The sequence below is a fragment of the Lithobates pipiens genome, unplaced genomic scaffold (assembly GCF_037356315.1).
Source record: "Lithobates pipiens isolate NorthernLeopardFrog02 unplaced genomic scaffold, aLitPip1_a1.2 Scaffold_30, whole genome shotgun sequence".
NCBI lineage: Eukaryota > Metazoa > Chordata > Amphibia > Anura > Ranidae > Lithobates > Lithobates pipiens.
In genome coordinates, this window is record NW_027507791.1 from 163,423,406 (window position 1) to 163,444,519 (window position 21,114).

At 47.4% G+C, this 21,114-nt stretch overlaps 4 pseudogenes; all 4 read left to right on the forward strand.

The window, feature by feature from the left end:
• The first annotated feature begins 3,245 nt into the window (after positions 1 to 3,245).
• Positions 3,246 to 3,364, forward strand: LOC143950026 (5S ribosomal RNA; annotated as a pseudogene).
• A 1,218-nt stretch (positions 3,365 to 4,582) lies between these two features.
• On the forward strand, positions 4,583 to 4,701 carry LOC143948002 (5S ribosomal RNA; annotated as a pseudogene).
• Positions 4,702 to 5,022: 321 nt separating this feature from the next.
• Positions 5,023 to 5,141, forward strand: LOC143949991 (5S ribosomal RNA; annotated as a pseudogene).
• Positions 5,142 to 5,242: 101 nt separating this feature from the next.
• LOC143949350 (5S ribosomal RNA) lies at positions 5,243 to 5,361 on the forward strand (annotated as a pseudogene).
• The last annotated feature ends 15,753 nt before the right edge of the window (positions 5,362 to 21,114 follow it).

Sequence of the window (21,114 nt, forward strand, 5' to 3'; positions counted from 1 at the left end):
AAGATGGCCGCCCCTCTAATTCTCTGAAGCCAGGGCCTCGACAGCAAATGCAGCCAGATAAAAGTACATGCCCCCTTAATAACCCCTTTAGGGGTCTCTGGTGGTCTGGCTAGAGTGTTCCTGAGGGTGGATGGGGCCGGATTGAGCCCAGAGAAAACAGAGAGGCCTCCGGGAGTACCAAGATGGCCGCCGTCACTTACCAGGACCGTTTTGGATGATCCCAGGGCCACTCAGGGAGGACTTCGGGCTCTAGATGGCAGGCTGGATGTCCCCGGCAACCCGCAGGTGGTAGAAACTGCCGCTGGGCTTTGTAGTCCGCCGGAGCTCAGCCTCCGGGTGGAGCAAGATGGCCGCTGCTCCACATTGCAGGCCGAAGCCTCGGACTGTCCTGCTGGGCGGCCGGAGCTCCGCGAACGGCGCACCCGAACTAGAGGTATGCCCCAGCTCCTCCTGGTATGCCCAGGGCCTCCGATGGGGTCCGTTCCACTCCGGTGGATGGGAAGGCTCTGGGTGTGCGCTCTAGTAGCGGAGCTCACCCCAGGCACGTCCACTCAGGTCTCCGCTCGGCCACGCCCCCCCCCCCCCCATAGGCTTTAGTTTTAAGTTGCTGGCATTGACTTATTTATTTATTTATTTTTTTATTCTTTTATTAAGTATAAGTAGAACAACATAAATATAACAGTCAACCATACAGCATGACCCAGGGTCACAATTACATGGTAACAAAAAATAGGCAGCCAAATAACTCTGGGTTCTCAGAGGGGAGTCCTACAGTTTCATGCAGAAAAGAGAGAAACCCCACCTCCGACATGTAGTACAGTATAACTAGTGCAGCTCCGTTCGGACAAATGTAATCATGGAGAACAACTGGGACCACAGCGAGCCAGCTTATCATGACCTATGTGAACCAGAGTAAAAGATAGGCCGGTCGTGTCCAGAACCCTGGAGTTCTTCTGGGCCCCGAAGGCTAGTAAGGAGACAAGGCATAGTCAAAAAGGAGGACGGGGGGAGAAGAGAGTGCAAAGACGGAGAAAGAGGAGGGGGGGTGGCGGCGGGAAAAAAATGAAAAATAAACACAAAAAGGGAGGGGGGGGGGAATGCCACCCAGGGCTGACATGGCCTACGTAGGTAAAGGTTAGATGTTCAGTCGTTTTCTGGGACAGGGGCGCTGCTCACCTCCCGAATGTAGTCTCGAGTACCAGTAAAATACCTCCAAGGCCTCCATGTAACACTAAATGCCTCTTCAGTGTTGTGAAGGGTGGCGGTCAATTCTTCCATCCGGAGAATATGATTGACTTTGGAATACCACAGCACCTTGGAAGGGGGCTGAGGCTGCCTCCACAGTGCAGGAATGCAGGCCCGAGCGGCGTTCAGGAGTTGCATCGTGAGGGTTTTTTTGTATTTTCGAACAGGCTGTTCGGTCAAGTGTAGAAGGCACGCTGCGGGGAACCCAAAAGTTCCTCAAGGCCGGGCATGCCCAGGAAAGGTGTCCCATGGTCCCCGTATCTGAATTGCACCTCCAACAAACATCCAGGATCGATCTATTCATTTTATTCAGAAGGTATGGGACTCTATACCAGCGTGAGACTATCTTGTATCCTGATTCTTGATATTGGTTTGCGATGGAAGCTTTATGTACTAAGGTCAGGATCTTCCCTATCTGTTGTGGGGTAAATGTGATGCTTAAGTCCCTCTCCCATTTGTGGATAAATGGTGGGGTCGACTCCTACTCCTGACTACTCAATAGGTTGTACAGGAGGGAGAGGGTGTGTCGCACAGGTTCCCTTTTGTGACAGATGGATTCATAGGGCGTCAGGTCTCTAGGAGTGTAGGGGGCCCTTTGTATGGCCAGAAGAAAGTGACGAAGTTGATAAGCACTAAACAAGTCAAGCGGAGGGTCAGAAAGCTCGGCGACAGTTTGCGTGGTCAGGAGCCCTCCCGAGGGCCACATCTCTCCCAACTGTCGCAGTTTCTTGTTGGTAAATCCCGGTGGGAAGTCTGGATTACCTATAACCGGAGTCATTGGTGACGGCAGGGGAGCAATGTGTGTGCAGCGGAACAACCTCCGCACAACAGCCAACGTAGCTCCCACTACGGGGTGATCTATGAGGTCTTTTGGTAGGGAGGACAGGAGCCACGGGGAGGTCAATAGGGGAATGGATCCATCCTCAATCTCCATCTCCACCCACTGCTAGTGTGGGCCATTACAATGCCAATCAACGACTCTCGCTAGCAGAGTCGCTCTGTAGTATTGTCTCAGATCTGGGAGACCCAGACCCCCCTTTGTCCTTTGGTCTGGCAAGCAATTGCAAACGGGCTCTGGGCGGTTTGCGCGCCATAATAAAGTCCCGGAGCAGCACCTGCAGTTGTCTGAAAAAAATTGGGGGTAACCGGATCGGTAATGTCTGGAACAAGTATAAGATCCGCGGGAGGGACGTCATTTTGAATGCATTACAGCGCCCGAACCCGGTCAGTTTTAAAGCATGCCAGTTTCCCAAATCAGATTTCAGTCTACTCAGGAGAGGGACAAAATTAAGCGGGTACAATTGCGCCAAATCCGCTGCGATGTCAACGCCCAGGTAACGTATACATTTTTCAGCTCAGTAGAATGGAAAAGCGGAGCGTAGCCTCTTGGCCTCACCATCCGGGACCGATATATTCAATACAGCCGACTTGGCGCAATTGATTTTATAGTTTGATAGGCTGCCGTATCGCCGGAGAGCCAGTATATATTGGGAAGCGAAATGTGTGGATTGGAGAGGAAAAATATTAGATCGTCAGCGTACGCCGCAATTTTGTGGTGTGCCGAGGGTTTGGATATGCCAGTAATATTCGGGTCATTCCGAACGTGACACATAAGTGGTTCCAGTGTCAGAATAAAAATTAGGGGAGATAGAGGGCCTCGTCCCATTAGTGATGGGGAAAGAGTCCGAGTACCACTCGTTCACCCGTACCGCTGCCGACGGCGTGGAGTAAAGCGACATTACCCAGCTCATCATGTTGGGGCCAAGACCTATATGTTCCAGGGTGGCCTGCATAAAGTGCCAGGCCACCCTGTCAAAGGCCTTCTCCACGTCCGTTGACAACATAAGCAAGGGCCTTCCCTGTACATGCGCCGCATGGATTAAATTGAGGACTCGGGCCGTATTGTCTCTAGCTTCCAACTTATTTTTTATTTTTTTGCTTGTTTCCCAAGGTGACCATCTTGACTTTTGTCAAGGGGGTTGAAAGTGCCTGAAGAGATTGCCTACGGGCACATCACCCTGAAAGCACCCGATCTCGTTTGATGTTGGAGGCTAAGAAGAGTCGGGCCTTGTTAGTACCTGGATGGGAGACCGCCTGGGAATACCAGGTGTCGTAGAATTCTTTTTATGTTGTTGGCGTTGACCTGTTTTTTTTTCGCTTGTTTCCCAAAGATCTTGGTGTTTGTCAAGAGGGTTGAGAGTGCCCAAAGAGATTGCCTATGGGCACATAAGCCTGAAAGCACCCGATCTCCTCTGATCTCATCACTCTGAAAGCACCCAAGCTCGTCTGATCTTGGAGGCTAAGAAGAGTCAGGCCTGCTTAGTACCTGGATGGGAGACCACCTGGGAATACCAGTTATTGTAGGCTTCTTTTTATGTTGTTGGCTTTGATACGTTTTTTTTTTTTCGCTTGTTTCCCAAGGTGACCATCTTGGCATTTGTCAAGAGGGTTGAGAGTGCCCAAAGAGATCGCTTACAGCAGCATCACCCTGAAAGAGCCCTATCTCTTCTCTGAGGCTAAGAAGGGTTGGGCCTGGTTTGTAGATGGATGGGAGACCGCCTGGGTTTTCCAGATGCCGCAGGCTTCTTTTTATGTTGTTGGTGTTGACCTGTTTTTTTCACTTGTTTCCCAAAGTGATCATCTTGGCATTTGTCAAGAGGGTTGAGAGTGCCTAAAGAGATCGCTTACAGCCGCATCACCCTGAAAGTACCCTATCTCTTCTGATCTCTGGGGCTAAGAAGGGTTGGGCCTAGTTAGTACTTGTATGGGAGACGGCCTTGGAATACCAGGTGCCGTATTCTTCTTTTTATGTTGTTGGTGTTGACCTGTTTTTTTTCGCTTGTTTCCCAGGGTGACTATCTTGGCATTTTTCAAGAGGGATGAGAGTGCCCAAAGAGATTGCCTATGGGCACATCTCCCTGAAAGCGCTCAATCTCCTCTGATCTCAGAGGCTAGAAAGGGTCGTGCCTTGTTAATACCTGGATGGAAGACCGCCTGGGAATACTAGGTGCTGTAGGCTTCTCTTAATGTTGTTGGCGTTGACTTGTTTTTTTTGTTTGTTTCCCAAGGTGACCATCTTGGCGTTTGTCAAGAGGGTTGAAAGTGCCTGAAGAGATTGCCTACGGGCACATCACCCTGAAAGCACCCAATCTCGTTTGATGTTGTCAGATTAGAAGAGTCGGGCCTTGTTAGTACCTGGATGGGAGACCGCCTGGGAATACCAGGTGTCGTAGGCTTCTTTTTATGTTGTTGGCGTTGACCTGTTTTTTTTCCCGCTTGTTTCCCAAGGTGACCATCTTGGTGTTTGTCAAGAGGGTTGAGAGTGCCTGAAGAGATTGCCTATGGCCACATGACTCTGAAAGCACCCAATCTCGTCTGATCTTGGAGGCTAAGAAGAGTCAGGCCTGGTTAGTACCTGGATGGGAGACCACCTGGGAATACCAGTTATTGTAGGCTTCTTTTTATGTTGTTGGCGTTGATTCGTTTTTTTTTTTTCGCTTGTTTCCCAAGGTGACCATCTTGGCATTTGTCAAGAGGGTTGAGAGTGCCCAAAGAGATCGCTTACAGCAGCATCACCCTGAAAGAGCCCTATCTCTTCTCTTCTCTAAGGCTAAGAAGGGTTGGGCCTAGTTAGTACCTGGATGGGAGATGGCGTTGGAATACCAGGTGCCGTATTCTTCTTTTTATGTTGTTGACATTGACCTGTTTTTTTTCGCTTGTATCTCAAGGTGACTATCTTGGCATTTGTCAAGAGGGTAGAGAATGCCCAAAGAGATTGACTATGGGCACATAACCCTGAAAGCGCCCGATCTCCTCTGATCTCAGAAGCTAAACAGGGTTGGGCCTTGCTAATACCTGGATTGGAGACCACCTGGGAATACTAGGTGCTGTAGGCTTCTTTTTATGTTGTTGGCCTTGACCTGTTTTTTTTTTCACTTGTTTCCCAAGGTGACCATCTTGGCATTTGTCAAGAGGGTTGAGAGTGCCCGAAGAGATCACCTATCGCCCCATCACCCTGAAAGCGCTCAATCTCGTCGGATCTCGGAGGCTAAACAGTGTCGGGCCTGGTTAGTACCTGGATGGTAGACCGCCTGGGAATACCAGGTGCCATAGGCTTCTTTTTTTATTTTTTTATTTAGTAGTATGCAACATACAATGCAAAGGCAACTTCACAGAATGTGTGATACAAATAGTTAGAAACAAACGATCATATTGCATGGATATCAGAGCCAATGGTAAGAAGTCCGAGGAGAATAGCACGTGTAAAGCTTTGCGGTCATATCCTAGATGAGATTAAAGCTCCATCTCGTTGGGATCCTCTACCACTTAAAATATTATTGATACTAGCCCTGCTACCCTCGAAGAGTTTAGATATCCATAGATAGGGGAAGAGTATTGTGTAGTAGACAAATGGTGTCAGAACATACCATTTTCTTTTCCCTTTTTTGAGGTAAGAAGGGAAATAGTAGAACTGAAAGGAGGGAGAAGGGGAAAGAGAAGATTGGGGAAGGAAATGGCAGAAAAGGAAAAGAAGGGGTAAGGGGGTGTCGTGGGTAGAGTGGATAGGGTGGGGTCCCCTGGGGTCCCCTCCCTGGGAGCAAGAGACGCCCTCGGATTACCAGCTCATCAGCTGTCCAACGTTTGGAACAGCGATCTCCAACAATCACCATGAGCTTTCTATGTCTTGCGGAGGTATTCTTCCGAAAAGCGAAACTGGGTCCAATAGAACCATCTGTTCCCATGCTCCTCTGTTTGATCCCTCATTGTGGCAGTCAGGTCTTCCATTCGTTCAATATCATTTAACCTTGCGAACCACTGGGTCACCGTTGGAGCAGATTGCTGTTTCCACTGACTTGGGATGCAGGCCCTAGCTGCATTGAGGAGATGTTTAAGTAAGGACTTATGATAACACTTTCTCCACATAGGAGTTAGATTGAGAAGAACTGCTGCGGGATCATTGGCTAAGGAAATGTCTGTGAACTTGTGGATGAGTCTCAGGACAGGCTGCCAGAATGTTTGTAATTTAGGGCATTCCCAGAAAATGTGGAGAATGGTGCCAGCCTGTTGCTCACAGCACCAGCAGCGGTCAGATTGACCGGGGAATATTTTGGCCAACACCACCGGTGTACGATACCAGCGTGTGATCAGCTTATATGAGATCTCCTGATATTTACTGCAGAGTGACGACTTATGGGCGAAAAAGAGTATTCTGTCCTTCTGTGGTTTGGAGAATGTAGTTTGTAAGTCCCTTTTCCATTTAGCTAGGAAGGGCGGATCCGTGGAGGATTGTGCGTCTGTCAGAATTTGGAAGGACCTAGAGAGGGAACCACGAACTGGGCCATCATCCAGGCAAAGTTCCTCGAAGGGGTGGAATTGTCTAGAGAAGAATGAATGGTTAGGTAGTAAATCAAGGAAATGGATGAGCTGTCTAGCTCTCCAGCTATCCAATGCAACAGGTACTTGCTCTAGCAGTATGGTGCCCGTGGGAATCCAGCCCGTGGGTCCAAGAAATAGGGCTGCTCTCAGAAGCCCTTTCAGGGCTTGCCTGGTAATGGCCTGGTCAGACAGGCCCGGAGGGAATCTAGGATGTCCAATAATTGGGGTCATAGGAGAATGGAAGTTAGTCAGGTGGGAAAGGTGAAAAAAACTATCCATCTCGGCGAGCGAGGGGCCAATTAACGGGTGAGTAGTCACACAGGGCTCCAATGGCCTCCCCGCCCAAGGCAGACCGGCCAGTGGAACCCGCGCCATCCCGCGCCATAGCTTCAGTTCCCCATGCCGGCACCAGTCAACCACCCGTGTCATGTGCGTCGCTGTGTAATATAGAGCAGGGTCCGGGAAGCCAATATCTCCCCGCATTTTCAGTCGCAATAGCATTGCCCTACCAATACTCGTATGTTTTCCGCGCCAGAGGAACTTGATAAAGATTGAGCGAACCGCATGAAAGAAAGTCTGGGGTATTTTGATAGGTTAGGCTTGTAGTAGATACAGAAGTCGTGGCATCGCGTTCATCTTCAACACATTACAGCGTCCGAACCATGACAGAGCTAGTGGGTCCCATCTTTTAAGGTCCGCTGTAAGCCCATAGGCTTCTTTTTATGTTGTTGGCTTTGACCTGTTTTATTCGCTTGTTTCTCAAGGCGACCATCTTGGCGTTTGTCAAGAGGGTTGGGCGTGTCTTGAAGAGAACGCTTACGGCCACATCACCCTGAAAGCACCCGATCTCGTCTGATTTCATAGGCTAAGCAGCGTCAGGCCTGGTTAGTACCTGGATGGGAGGCTGCCTGGGAAGACCAGGTGCCATAGAAGGATCTGGTCTGGTTAGTGTCTTGATTGGGAGATCGCCTGGGAATACTGGATGCCGTAGGCTTCTTTTTATGTTGTTGGCTTTGACCTGTTTTTTTTCGCTTGTTTCCCAAGGTGACCATCTTGGCATTTGTCAAGAGGGTTGAGAGTGCCCAAAGAAATTGCCTATGGGCACATAAGCCTGAAAGCCCCGATCTCCTCTGATCTCAGAGGCTAAACAGGGTCGGGCCTTGCTAGTACCTGGATTGGAGACCACCTGGGAATACTAGGTGCTGTAGGCTTCTTTCTGGAGCAACGTGCCCTCTTCTTCTCCACACCTCCAGCATATGTTCGAGGAAGAGGGGAAACATTTATGCAGCTTTGATGGTGTCAAATACCACCTGGTGAGAAGTTTAAAATTTGTCTCCTGTATCTTCATGCACAGCGAGGTTTTGAGAGCCAAAGTGATAATGCGTTGTCTCTGTGCTGGGGAAAACGAGCAATTAAGGTCCTTTTCCCAGTTGGACAGACAGGTTAAGTGTGGGTAATCTGTTTGAGAGAGAATGTGGGCCAAAGGGCCTTCGCTCCTGCATAGAGTCTCAAACTCCGTCTGAGGGCGGGCGAATGTTTAAGAATTGGGGATGGAATGGAGAAAATGATGTCGTTGCGCCGCTCTCCAAAAAGGCAGTTGGAAAAGCCCTGTCGGATCTGTTAGGGTTGAGAAAGAAGGCCATTTTCCATCAATGACGAACTTAGACACATTGTCTAGATTGGAATTTCTAAGTGGGTCCCCGGTTCAAAGTTCGGATGGCCACGTATAGGGAATAGGGGGGAAGTCAAAGACGTGAGTGTGTTTTGGGTAGCGATCAGGTGACTGACTTTCAACTAAGCCCCTATAGTGGGATGTGACGTCAATTCTGTGGGTAAATCCTTATAGCACCACATGGCACTTCTTAGCGGAATTCGGGAGTGAGCTTAGAAAGTTTGTTTCGATTCCAGTCCAATACACGCCCCAGATGGGAGGCCAGTTAGTAGCGTCGCAAGTCAGGGAGAACCAACCCTCCCTGTTGTTTAGACAATGTCAGCTGTGACCGCTAAAGTCTGGGATTTTCGTGGGCCCAGTTAAATTGAGTGAGCAAGGATTGAGCTTGCTTAAAAAACAGGACTGGAATCTGGATCGGGAGAGCTTGGAAAAGATAGGTAAATTTAGGGAGTATGTTCATTTTAATGAGATTGCATCTCCTGAACCAGGAATGGAGGCCAGAATGCCACCCGTGAAGCAAACTGCGGATCTTAGTGAGGGGTGCGGGGAAGTTTTAAGGGCTGTATGGGTCCATTTAAATCGAAAATTGGACTGCAAGGGATGCTACTGGAAGTGACGCAATCGAGCTCGAGGCTCGTTTATACATCATACAAAAACTCTATCTGTTTGTGAGTATTAAATCTGTTTTTTATAAATAAACTTCAACACTGTTAAAAAACTACTACACTATTGGGCTCCCTTCCTCCTCATCTGTTTAACCCCTTACATAAAACCGCCGAGGTACACCCCCCCCCCCCCCCACGCTGAAGTACCGCTGAGTGACCACATAAAGAGTCCAATACGGCACAGTAGGCAGGAAACGCCAGGATCCGGGGACATTTGAACAGGACCTCGAGGGATAACAATCACCAGGAATCCTGAGGACACATATATCATATGCTGTTACCTTACAGCTGTAAGGTAAGGGGACACCCATATTTTGATCACACAGGACCACGTGGGAGACATCCACCATCACCATTATCACCACCGTTTAAATTTCTTCCTTATAGTGCACATATATTTAAAGCACCAGCACTGTAGGCGATTGTCTTGTTACGTGCGATTTTTGGGCTAATCGCCCCCCGATGTCGCACAAGCTGAATGGACATTTTTTAACTAAGACTATTGTTCAATTTTTTTCTTTATTTATAAAGTTTTAAATATTGTGCACATTTCCTTCTTTTTTGTATTATTCCCAGAGGGTTTTTTCCCTCCCACCAACACCAGGATTGTTTATGCGTTTTTTGCTTTGATTCAACAATTTATTAAATTTTTTCTCTGTTCTATGCTATTATTTAGCTCACTGCACTGATACTTAAGTCTATGGTATAAGACACCTGCACAGAGTCACTCTGTTTAACCCTCCTTTGGCTTTGACACTGTATGCGATTTCTTCAGTCACAAGTTAAGCATTATTTGCATCTTATTTATTCAGCTAGTGACTGCTCTTTGTACACTGTTATATACATACTTTGTTTTAACAGATATTTTCACTGACCCATTTATTGTCCAGCACTAGCACTTTTATGCGATTTTGTCAGTTTTAACAAATCGCACTGCGAATCACTTTATATTTCGCCCACTGCTTTATATATATTATTTTAGTCACTTCATGATGTAGTGGTTACTTTCACTGACCTTCTTTATACCCAGCACTGTCACTTTATGCAACTTTGCTACTTTTATAAAATTGCATTGGGAATCACCAGCTTTAATTATTAGGATTTTTCCTTATCCACTTGTTCATTACTCAAAATACTACTACGTCATAGCAGTGAGGGCTCCTCACCATTCTCTAAACACATATATTGTTTCCTTTTTTTACGTTCTATACATTACCTTTTAGTTGGGACGACAATATATTTATCACCTAATCGCTTAAGCACTTATTGAAGGTATTAACCTGTTCTGACCAGATTCTTCACCATTGTACTGTGCACCACTACTTTTTTACCCTCTGCAAGTCTAGTAACGTTTGCGGGGGGACTGCAACCCCCATGGCCTCTGATTTCAAGAAGTATCCCGTATATCTGGAATTCCCGAGGAGATTTTGCAAGGAAACTCTGGGATTTGTCAGCGAGAACAGCATGTCATCCGCGTAGGCAGATATCTTGCACTCAATAGTACCCATTTGGAGTCCCGTTATGTCTGAGTTTTGTCGAATTGTGGAGAGAAGGGGTTCCAATGACAGGGGCGACAGGGGGCAACCCTGTCTGGTCCCATTCCCGATGTCAAGGGGAGATGAGAGCACCCCAATCGCTTTGACTTGAGCTGAAGGGCGTGAGTATATCTTACTTATCCATTCCAGCATCCGTTCACTCAGACCTATATGGCGAAGGACCAAGAACATGAATGTCCATTTGACCCGATCAAAAGCCTTCTCGGCATCAGTACTCACGAAAAGACAAGGGGTCCCAGATGACTTTGCTTTATGGACCAGGGTAAGCACCTTAATGGTGTTGTCCCTATCTTCCCTGGTGGGAATAAAACCTAACAGGTCAATATGTATAAGGAACTGCAAGTGATGTGCCAATCACGTGGCGAGCATTTTAGAGAATAGTTCTAGGACCAAATTTAGGAGGGAAATGGGTCTGTAGCTCCCACATAGGCCCGGGTCTTTGCCCTCCTTAGGTATCAACGAGATGTGGGCTCTAAGGGTATCCTCAGGAAAATCCCCATTCGAGCTCAGAGTATTAAATAAAATCACCAAGCGCGGGCCGAGAATAGGGAGGAAGGTCTTATAGTATTGTGCGGTATATCCGTCAGGGCCCGGAGCCTTACCCACCTTCGGAGGTCCCACGGCCGTCTGGACTTCTTCCAGTGTGATCGGGTCCTCCAAGTACTCCCGTGAGTCCGATGAGAGGGTTGGTAGACCAGAACTGGTTACATATCTGTCTATATTGTCCTGTCCGGACCCTGAATCGGGCAGGTTGTAGAGATCAGAGTAACATTTTTCAAAGACTTCGGCTATTTGGGTTGGGGTAGAGGCCCTCTGGCCATTCTCATCTATCAACTGTGGTATGTAAGAGGCAGATTTCAACTCCTTTACCGACCTGGCTAAGATTTTTATGCATTTGTCCCCTGACTCCTATGTCAGTTTACGACAAAACTGGAGTGCTGCTTTCGCTTTATAATTGAGTAAGTCAGCAATCTGGGTACGGAGTGCCCCCAATTCAATCTCTAAGGTCCGTGAGGGGGCATGTTTATGTTTCGCTTCCACAGAGGCAAGTTCACGAAACAGATTAGCAAGCTGTTCCTTCCGTGTTTGTTTGATGCGTGCTCCGTGCCTGATAAGTACCCTGCGGAGTACTGACTTGTGAGCCTCCCAAATTATCCCCGGGTCGCAGTCCTGCATTTAGTTTTCTTGGAAATAAAGGTCCAATTCCCTGGTCACATCTGCTAAAACTTCCGGTATCTGGAGGAGGCTCTCATTAAGGTGCCAGAATAGAGACCTAGGTGAGGGGTTCCTAGAGAGGGTATAGGTAAGGGCTACAGGAGCATGGTCGGACCAAGTAATATGGCCGATGGAGGAAGAGCTCACCAAGTGCAGTTGGTCATGTGGAATCAAGAAGAAGTCTATCCTCAAGTATGATTTGTGAGGGGAAGAGCAAAAAGAGTAGTCCCTTCCCCCAGAGTGTTGCAGACGCCAGACATCAACTAATTGGTCATTCAGTAAACACTTAGTAATCCGCTTTCTAGAGGAAATGAGGAGCGAGGAGCAAGAGGCAGAAGTGTCAACCGATGGCGAAAGGGGACATTAAAGTCCCCACCTAATATCAACTGGCCCTCCCTAAATGCACATAATCTGTGCAGGGTAGTTCTGAGGAACGTGTCTTGGTGATCATTGGGAGCGTACACAGTGGCAAATGTAAAAAGGCGCTCTCCAATGTGGCCCCTAAGAAAAAGATATCGGCCCCCAGGGTCCAGCAGAGAATCCTGGAGAACCCAGGGGAGCCTGCTAGAGATCAGAATGGAGACTCCCTTGGTCTTAGAGGAGGGGTTAGTAGAGTGGTAGACCTTAGGGAAGGATCTCGACCATAGAAAGGGGAGGCTAGTATTTTTAAAATGTGTTTCTTGTATAAAGGCCACATCAGTACAGGAAGTCTTCAGTTCTCACAGGAGGATCCACCGTTTTTCAGGGGAGTTCAGTCCCTTAACGTTTAGAGAGGTGACCTTGACTGAGTCTGCCATCGCTCCTCGGGGAGGGGGAGGGGGACGTCAAAGAAAAGCAAAGAAAGTTGAACCAAGGTAGGTTTTGGGTAGGTAATGGATGGCGGGAACTAAGGGGGAGAAAGGAAGGAGCAAATGGAAGGAAAGGTAAGGGGAGAAAGAGGCCGGGCACCTCAACCCCAGGGGGAGAGGGAAATTAAGGGTTGTCCGCACTCAACAGTACAGGAAGGGTATACTCAAACAGCACATTTATGCTATAGCGCTTACCAGATGTACACTGGGTTTAAAGCGCTGTCCTACTTGGGTTGGTGGGTAGACAGGTCGGAGAGGGAGCCCCCGAATCCTAGTCCCCCCAGTCCCGGCAGTGGTAAATGTCACGTCTGATACCGGTATGCAAATAAAAGACAATCAGTAACATCATAGAACCAAAAAACAATAGTATAATCAAAACAGAGGTAGAGCACATAACTGTCAGCACTGAGGGGTCTCCTCGGCTCGCCCTAAACGTAGGCATGCATGAGGGAGCCCGTCACAACAGAAAAGGCATCACAGAATGGGATCCACCACCCCCGTCCCATACTCCAAAAGTACATGCAGTCCCCGAACAAATGCATTTCTCCCTTTGGCAGATTGTCCTCTCCTTACCCCCTCTCGTACCAATAGGCTCAATAAATAAGTCATCCAGGGTCCCCGAAAGCTGCAGAAGGCAATGTCGGCAAAGAGTAGGTGGGGGCCAGAGGAGGGGGGCGAGGGGCGCAACCAGGGGGAGGGGACACATATGCGGGAATGTCAAGCCCTTCCAGTACAGCGCACTAGGTATCACTCAGACCCCCCAAAGTGCAACTCCCCCCTCTAAGGTCAAGACTCCAGAAGGAAAGATGAGCTGCCCTGGTCTGTACATGAAAGAACCTGCTGCCAAGAGGTTGGGGCCATCATCCCTTCCTCCAATGGGAGATGCCACCGGCATGACAGCCCCGTGTCCTGTCAAGTGGTGCCCCTCTGACAATGTCGTCGGGGTATATGTGGAGCATCCAGGGGGAGGCAGGGACCACCCAAACAGTGAGGGGTAAAGCCTCCAAGGGGGACAGGTGTCAGACAGGAGGATAGCGGTGTCTTGTACAAGTTGGTTAATTAGACAAGTCATCCAGTGTGTTCCAGTGAGCAGCGGAAGGAAAGGTCGGTAAGGATTATGAATGGGTGGGGGCCAGGGAGAGCATAAAACTGCCACCAGATGACGGGGGCAGAGAGGGCAAGGGGATGAAAGTCAGATCTGGTAGGTGGGGGCGGGGGTGAGGAGTGTCCCTCATTATACTCACGTTGGCCATACCTTGAAGCTGAGCGCTCTGCATACCCAGGACGTTCTTCTGTATAATCTAGCCTATTTGTATACATTAGCCTGTCTTTTGTACACATTAGCCAGTCCTCTGTATACACTAGTCCGTCTGTATACACTAGTGAATACAGATAGGCTAGATTATACAGAAGAACGTTCTGGGTATGCAGAGATGGAGGCTAGGGTATACAGAGAGAGAGGCTAGAGTATGCATACTTGCTAGTGTATACAGACGGACTAGTGTATACAGAAGACCGTCTAGTTTATATAGAGAGGCTAATGTGTGCAAAAGACAGGCTAGTGTATACAAATAGGCTAGATTATAGAGAAGAACATCTTGGGTATGCAGAGATGGAGGCTAGGGTATACAGAGAGAGAGGCTGGGTTACACAGAGAGGCTGGTGTATGCAGACTTGCTAGTGTATACAGACGGACTAGTGTATACAGAGAGGCTTGGGTATACAGAGAGCTAATGTATAAAGAGCAGCTAGTGTATACAAAAGACATCCAAGGGTATACAGAGAGACTCGTGTATGCAGAAGACCGGCTAGTTTATACAGAGAGGCTAAAGTGTACAAAACACAGGCTAGTGTATATAGATAGGCTAGATTATACAGAAGAACGTCCTGGGTATGCAGAGATGGAGGCTAGGGTGTACAGAGAGAGAGAGACTGTGTTACACAGAGAGACTAGAGAATGCATACTTGCTAGTGTATACAGATGGACTAGTGTATACAGTAGACTGGCTAGTTTATACAGAGAGGCTAATGTGTACAAAAGACAGGCTAGTGTATACAGATAGACTAGATTATAGAGAAGAAGGTCCTGGTTATGCAAGAGATGGAGGCTAGGGTATGCAGAGAGAGAGCCTTGGTTACACAGACTTTCTAGTGTATACAGACGGACTAGTGTATACAGAGGACCGGCTAGTTTATACAGAGAGGCTAATGTGTAAAAAAGACAGGCTAGTGTATACAGATAGGCTAGATTATACAGAAGAACGTCCTGGGTATGCAGAGATGGAGGCTAGGGTATACAGAGAGAGAGGCTAGTGTATGCATACTTGCTAGTGTATACAGGCGGACTAGTGTATACAGAAGACCGGTTAGTTTATCCACTTGACAACTGGGCACTTAAACACCCTTAATAACCAGACCAATTTTCAGCTTTCAGTGCTCTCACAATTTGAATGACAGTTACTCAGTCATGCAACACTGTACCCATATGAAATTTTCGTCCTTTTTTTCACACAAATAGAGCTTTCTTTTGGTGGTATTTGATCGCCTCTGGGTTTTTTATTTTTTGTGCTATAAATGAAAAAATACCGAAAATTTTGTAAAAAAATGCTTTTTTCTTCATTTCTATTAATTTTTTTGTAAATAAGTAATTTTTCTTCATAATTTTGGCCAAAAATGTATACTGCTAAATATCTTTAGTAAAAATAACCCGAATTAGTGGAAATTTTTTATTCTCTGTGAAAGTTATAGGGTGTACAAGCTATGGTGCCAATCGCTGAAAATGTATCAATTTGATCACACCTGATGTACTGAGACCCTAACAAGCCAGTAAAGTACAAAAACCCCCCAAATGACCCCATTTTGGAAAGTAGACATTCCAAGGTATTTAGTACATGGCACAGTTAGTTTTTTGAACTTGTAATTTTTTCCCACAATTCTTTGCAAAATGAAGATTTTTTTAAATTTAATTTTTTTTCACACCAAATTGTCATTATAACAGGTTATTTCTCTCACACAGCATGTACATTCAACAAATGAAACCTCAAAATAAATTCTGCTGCTCCTCCTGAGTACGGCAATACCACATGTGTGAGACTTTTACACAGCCTGGCCACATACACACACCCAACATTGAAGTAGCAACTTCAGGCGTTCGAGGAGCATAAATTACCCATCTAATCTCTCAACCACCTATTACACTTTTGAAGGCCCTGGAGCACCAGGACAATGGAAACGCCCACAAAGTGACCCCATTTTGGAAAGCAAACACCCCAACGTATACTCTATGAGGCATAATGAGTCCTTTGAATGGTTCATTTTTTTCCCAAAGTTTTTGGAAAATGTGGAAAAAAATGAAAATGCATTTTTTTTACAAAAAGTTATCCATTTATAAGATATTTCCAACACATAGCATGTACATAGCAAAAATGACAACCCAAAATATATTCTGCTACTCCTCCTGAGTATGGCAATACCACATGTGTGAGACTTTTACACAGCCTGGCCACATAGAGGCCCAACATCTTAGAAGCATCATCAGGTGTTCTAGGAACATAACTTGCGCATCCAATTTCCTTACAATCTATCACATTTTTGAAGGCCCTTCATATTTCTAACATAGCACGTACATACCGTAGTAAGGGGTAAACAAAAAATTACCTGTGGTTTTAGTAGTCCAATTGTCCACAGGAGAGCCCTGATCCAGGCAGCAGGCAGGGACGTGGTTAGCGACAGTGAATGGAATTGTCCAGGCAGCAGGCAGGAATATTGTCCATCCTGGTAGTAAGCAGGAACATGGTCCAAGTAGCAGGCTATGAAATAATGGGGAAAGGGGTAGAGGCTTCTCCCGCCCAAATCTCTTTGAAGCCTCTGAGTCTCCAGTCCCTAATTCGGGAATAAGAAAACTAAAAAATTAGTTTTCTTCATCCAGAAAAACTATTCTGGAGCCCCTCACATATGTGAGACCCCTTTTGTTCCCACTAGCATAGCAGGGTAAAAGATCAATCCAAGAGGCAGGCAAAAAACGTGGTCAAACAGTCCATGGTCAGTTCCAGAGAAGGCAGAGGCAGGTACAGTTTAGCGTTAGGCAGAAGCGTGGTCGTATAACAGGCCAGGGTCAGTGAAAAATGACAGGAAATGAGAATTACGTTTACCATACTTCCCTAATAATGTAGAGAAGTATGGTAACGGCGGAAGCATTCACCTATACAGAGGCCTGGTTGGGAAGGACAATCGGGACAATAAAATGTGGTGTCTCTTCTAATTCCTCCTCTAGAGCACACCCGGCATTTTTTCTGACGTCTGCAGCCTGTTTCATGGGGGGGGATTTTGTCAGGAAAGTGGCACTCGTGGAGTCTGCTCACACAATCAGAGCGAATAGTTTCTCGTGGGCCTTCAGGGTAGAAAAGGGCGGAAATAACTTCTTCTTGGTAGTACAAATAGCATACGGGGTTCTCTGTAGATTTTTGGTAAAGAACATAAGTGTTATACATGGCCAAACTGAAAAGATAAATGGACACTTTTTTATACCAGTGGCGGGATTTTCTTGTGGGAAGGTATGGTTCAATCATCTGATCGTTAAAGTCCACTCCTCCCATAAACAAATTGTAATCATAGATGCAGGCTGGTTTCTGGATTGGGCCGTTTCTTCTGGAGACTTCTATGTAGGTGTCATTATGGATTGTCGTCAGCATGTGGACGTTTCGTTTGTCCCTCCACTTGACAGCCAACAGCTCCTGGTTCCGCAAAGATGCCGTCTCCCCTCGTTGTAGCCTTTCATTGACCAGTTTTTGCTGGAAGCCCTTTCTATTGGCTCTCACTGTACCACATGCTGGGTTGTCTCTCCGGTGAAGATTGCGGAAGAGGGGCAAGCTTGTATAAAAATGATCCACATAAAGATGGTATCCCTTTCCAAGGAGTGGATAGACAAGATGCCAGACCACTCTTACGCTGGCTCCAATGTACTCTGGGCATTCAGCGGGGTGCAGTTGGGAGTCCTTCCCTTCGTACACAAGGAAGGAGTAGATGTATCCTGTGGCTCGGTCACAAAGTTTGTACATTTTAACCCCATATCGGGCCCTTTTGCTGGGGATAAACTGTTTGATGCCAAGCCTGCCTGAGAATTTTACAAGGGACTCATCCACGGAAATATTCTGTTGGGGGGTATATAATTGGGGACATTTTTCAGAGAAATAATTTAGGAGTGGCCGAATTTTAAATAGTTTGTCAAAAGCTGGGTCATTTCGGGGAAGGCACTGGGTGTTGTCATTGTAGTGGAGGAACCGCATAATCATTAGGTATCGTGATCTTGGCATAAGGGATGAGAAGAGTGGCATGTGGTGGACAGGTTTGGTAGACCAATAGGAGTACAATTGTTTTTTTTTTTAAAGTCCCATAGAAAAAGTTAGGCCTAAGAAAATTTTGAATTCCTCTACAGTTAGTTCTCTCCACTGAAAGGGAGGGGCATAACTAGAGCCAGGGTTGCTTACTATGTGCTGCTGTGCGTAGAGGTTGCACTGGGCCACAATGGACGATAGTAAGTCTTTGGTGAAAGCCAAATGAAAAAATCTAGCATTGAAAAATCATCGGTGTTCACCTGGACACCTGGCTGGGCGGTGAAGGGGGGATATTTGCTTCTCCGGAATTAGAGGGCAGTCACAGGGGGTGTTGAAGGGCATAGGGAAGGCTGGCATGGCCCCTATTCGAGGTGGATGGCACTGCTCTCGGGACTGCTCTCGAGGTGGACGGCACTGCTCTCGGGGTGGATGGCACTGCTCTCGGGGTGGACGGCACTGCTCTGAGGGTGGACGGCACTGCTCTCGAGGTGGACGGCACTGCTCTCGAGGTGGACAGCTCTGCGCTGCTGGTAGTAGGCTGCTGCTCCACGCCAGAACGCATTCTTTTCACGGGCGCATATTCTTCTTCTGATTCAGTATCAGACCCGCTGCTTGTAACGGTTCATAGGCAGAATCCGAATCGGACAGAGAATCAGAGAGCTCCACGCTGCTCTCATCGGTTATACTTAGAAGCTGGTAGGCCTCCTCACTAGTAAAATATTTTTTTGCCATACTGGTGGCTGGTGAGGCTGCACTGGTGGGCACAGGTGGCACTGGTGGCACTGGTGGACACAGGCGGCACTGGTGGATACAGGCGGCACTGGGCACTATAGTGGCTTTGGTTGCACTGGTGTGGCTCTGGTGGCACTGATTAGCAAACAGATGGCACTGGTGGGCACACAGATGTTACTGGTGGGCACACAGATGGCACTGGTGGGCACAGGCGGCACTGGTGGGCACAGGCGGCACTGATGTCACTATAGTGGCTTTGGTTGTACTGGTGTGGCTCTGGTGGCACTAACTAGCACACAGATGGCACTGGCGGGCACAGGCGGCACTGGCGGGCACAGGCAGCACTGGCGGGCACAGGCGGCACTGGTGGGGCACAGGCGGCACTGGTGGGGCACAGGCGGCACTTGTGGGGCACTGGTGGGGCACAGGCGGCACTGGTGGGGCACAGGCGGCACTGATGTGGCACTGATGGGCACAGGTGGCACTGATGGGCACAGGTGGCACTGATGGGCACAGGTGGCACTGGTGTGCACTGTAGTGGCACTGGTGTGGATCTGGTGTGGATCTGGTGGCACAGGGGTGGCACAGGTGTGGCACAGGTGGCACAGAGGTGACAGATGGCACAGAGGTGACAGATGGCACTGTTGTGGCACTGCTGGGCACTGTTGTAGCACTGCTGGGGCACTGCTGGGCACTGCTTTAAACACTCACGCTTCACTCTATAGCTCTCCTCTCCTCTCACGCTGCATCGGTGTGAGGAGAGGAGAGAGATTAACTTTTCATGACCCCATGACGTTTTTGTTTACATTTTGTGATCGCTCCATCATTGGACGGAGCGATCACGTGGTAAAGGACCGCTGCTATTGGCCCTTTACCGCGATCCGTGTTGCGCCGGGTCCTGTGAACCCGGCGAGCACGGATGTTCCGGTGTGCGCGCCCGAGGGGGCGCGCACGAACGATTCTCCGGGAGGACGTCATATGACGGCCTCCCAGAGATAACAAACCGACCTGTAGCCGTCATTTGGCTATAGGCCGGTTATTAAGTGGAGGCTAATGTGTACAGAGAGGCTAATGTGTACAAAAGACAGGCTAGTGTATACAGATAGGCTAGATTATACAGAAGAACGTCCTGGGTATGCAGAGATTGAGGCTAAGGTATAGAGAGAGAGGCTAGAGTACGCATACTTGCTAGTGTATACAGATGGACTAGTGTATACAGAGGACCGGCTAGTTTATACAGAGAGGCTAATGTGTACAAAAGACAGGCTAGTGTATACAAATAGACTCGATTATAGAGAAGAACGTCCTGGGAATGCAGAGATGGAGGCTAGGGTATACAGAGAGAGAGGCTGGGTTACACAGAGAGGCTAGTGTATGCAGACTTGCTAGTGTATACAGACGGACTAGTGTATACAGTAGACCAGCTAGTTTATACAGGGAGACTAATGTCTACAGAAGTCCGGCTAGTGTATACAGATAGGCTAGATTATCGAGAAGAACGTCCAGGGTATGCAGAGATGGAGGCTAGGGTATACAGAGAGAGAGGTTGGGTTACAAAGAGAGGCTAGTGTATGCAGACTTGCTAGTGTATACAGGCGGACTAGTGTATACAGAGAGGCTTGGGTACACAGAGAGATAATGTATAAAGAGATGCTAGTGTATACAAAAGACAACCAAGAGTAGACAGTGAGGCTCGTGTATACAGAAGACCGGCTACAGAGAGGCTAATTTGTACAAAAGACAGGCTAGTGTATACAGATAGGCTAGATTACACAGAGGAAGGTCCTAGGTATGCAGAGATGGAGGCTAGAGTATGCAGAAGACCGGCTAGTTGATACAGAGAGGCTAATGAGTACAAAAGGCAGGCTATTTTTTACAGATAGGCTTGTGTATACAGAAGACAGTCTGGGGAATTCAGTGAGGCTAGTGTATGCAGAGAGGCTGGGACACCGAGACTATTGTAAAAAGAAGGCAGGCTAGTGCATATAGATTACGGGCACGTGTATACAGAAGACAGAGAGGCTAGTCTATATAGAGTGGCTGGTGTACACAGAGAGATTAATGTATACAGGAAGGCTAGCGTGTAAAGAAGACAGGACTTTGAAACATGTAAAGAGTTACAGTGCTTTTTTCATATTTTGGTGCTGTTAAAAAGTGGTGTGTTGTCAGTGGTGATATCAATGTGACAGTTAATGTGGAGAACTACAAATATACAAAATAGAGCAAAAGAGTGCTAAGTTTATTTTGTTAAGTCATTGACTGATAGACGTTAAGTAATTGGCCGTTATTGGTTTGGCAGTACATGGTTTATTTTGATGTAAGATAGTTTTATTCTCTACTTATAGCCGAGTTTTAGACGACGTTATTATTAGCATTATTCATATTATTCATATTTATTATGCAGAGTGTAAGTATTGCAGTGAGAAGATATTGCTTTTGAAAGATTTGTATTATTATACATAACATTGTTAG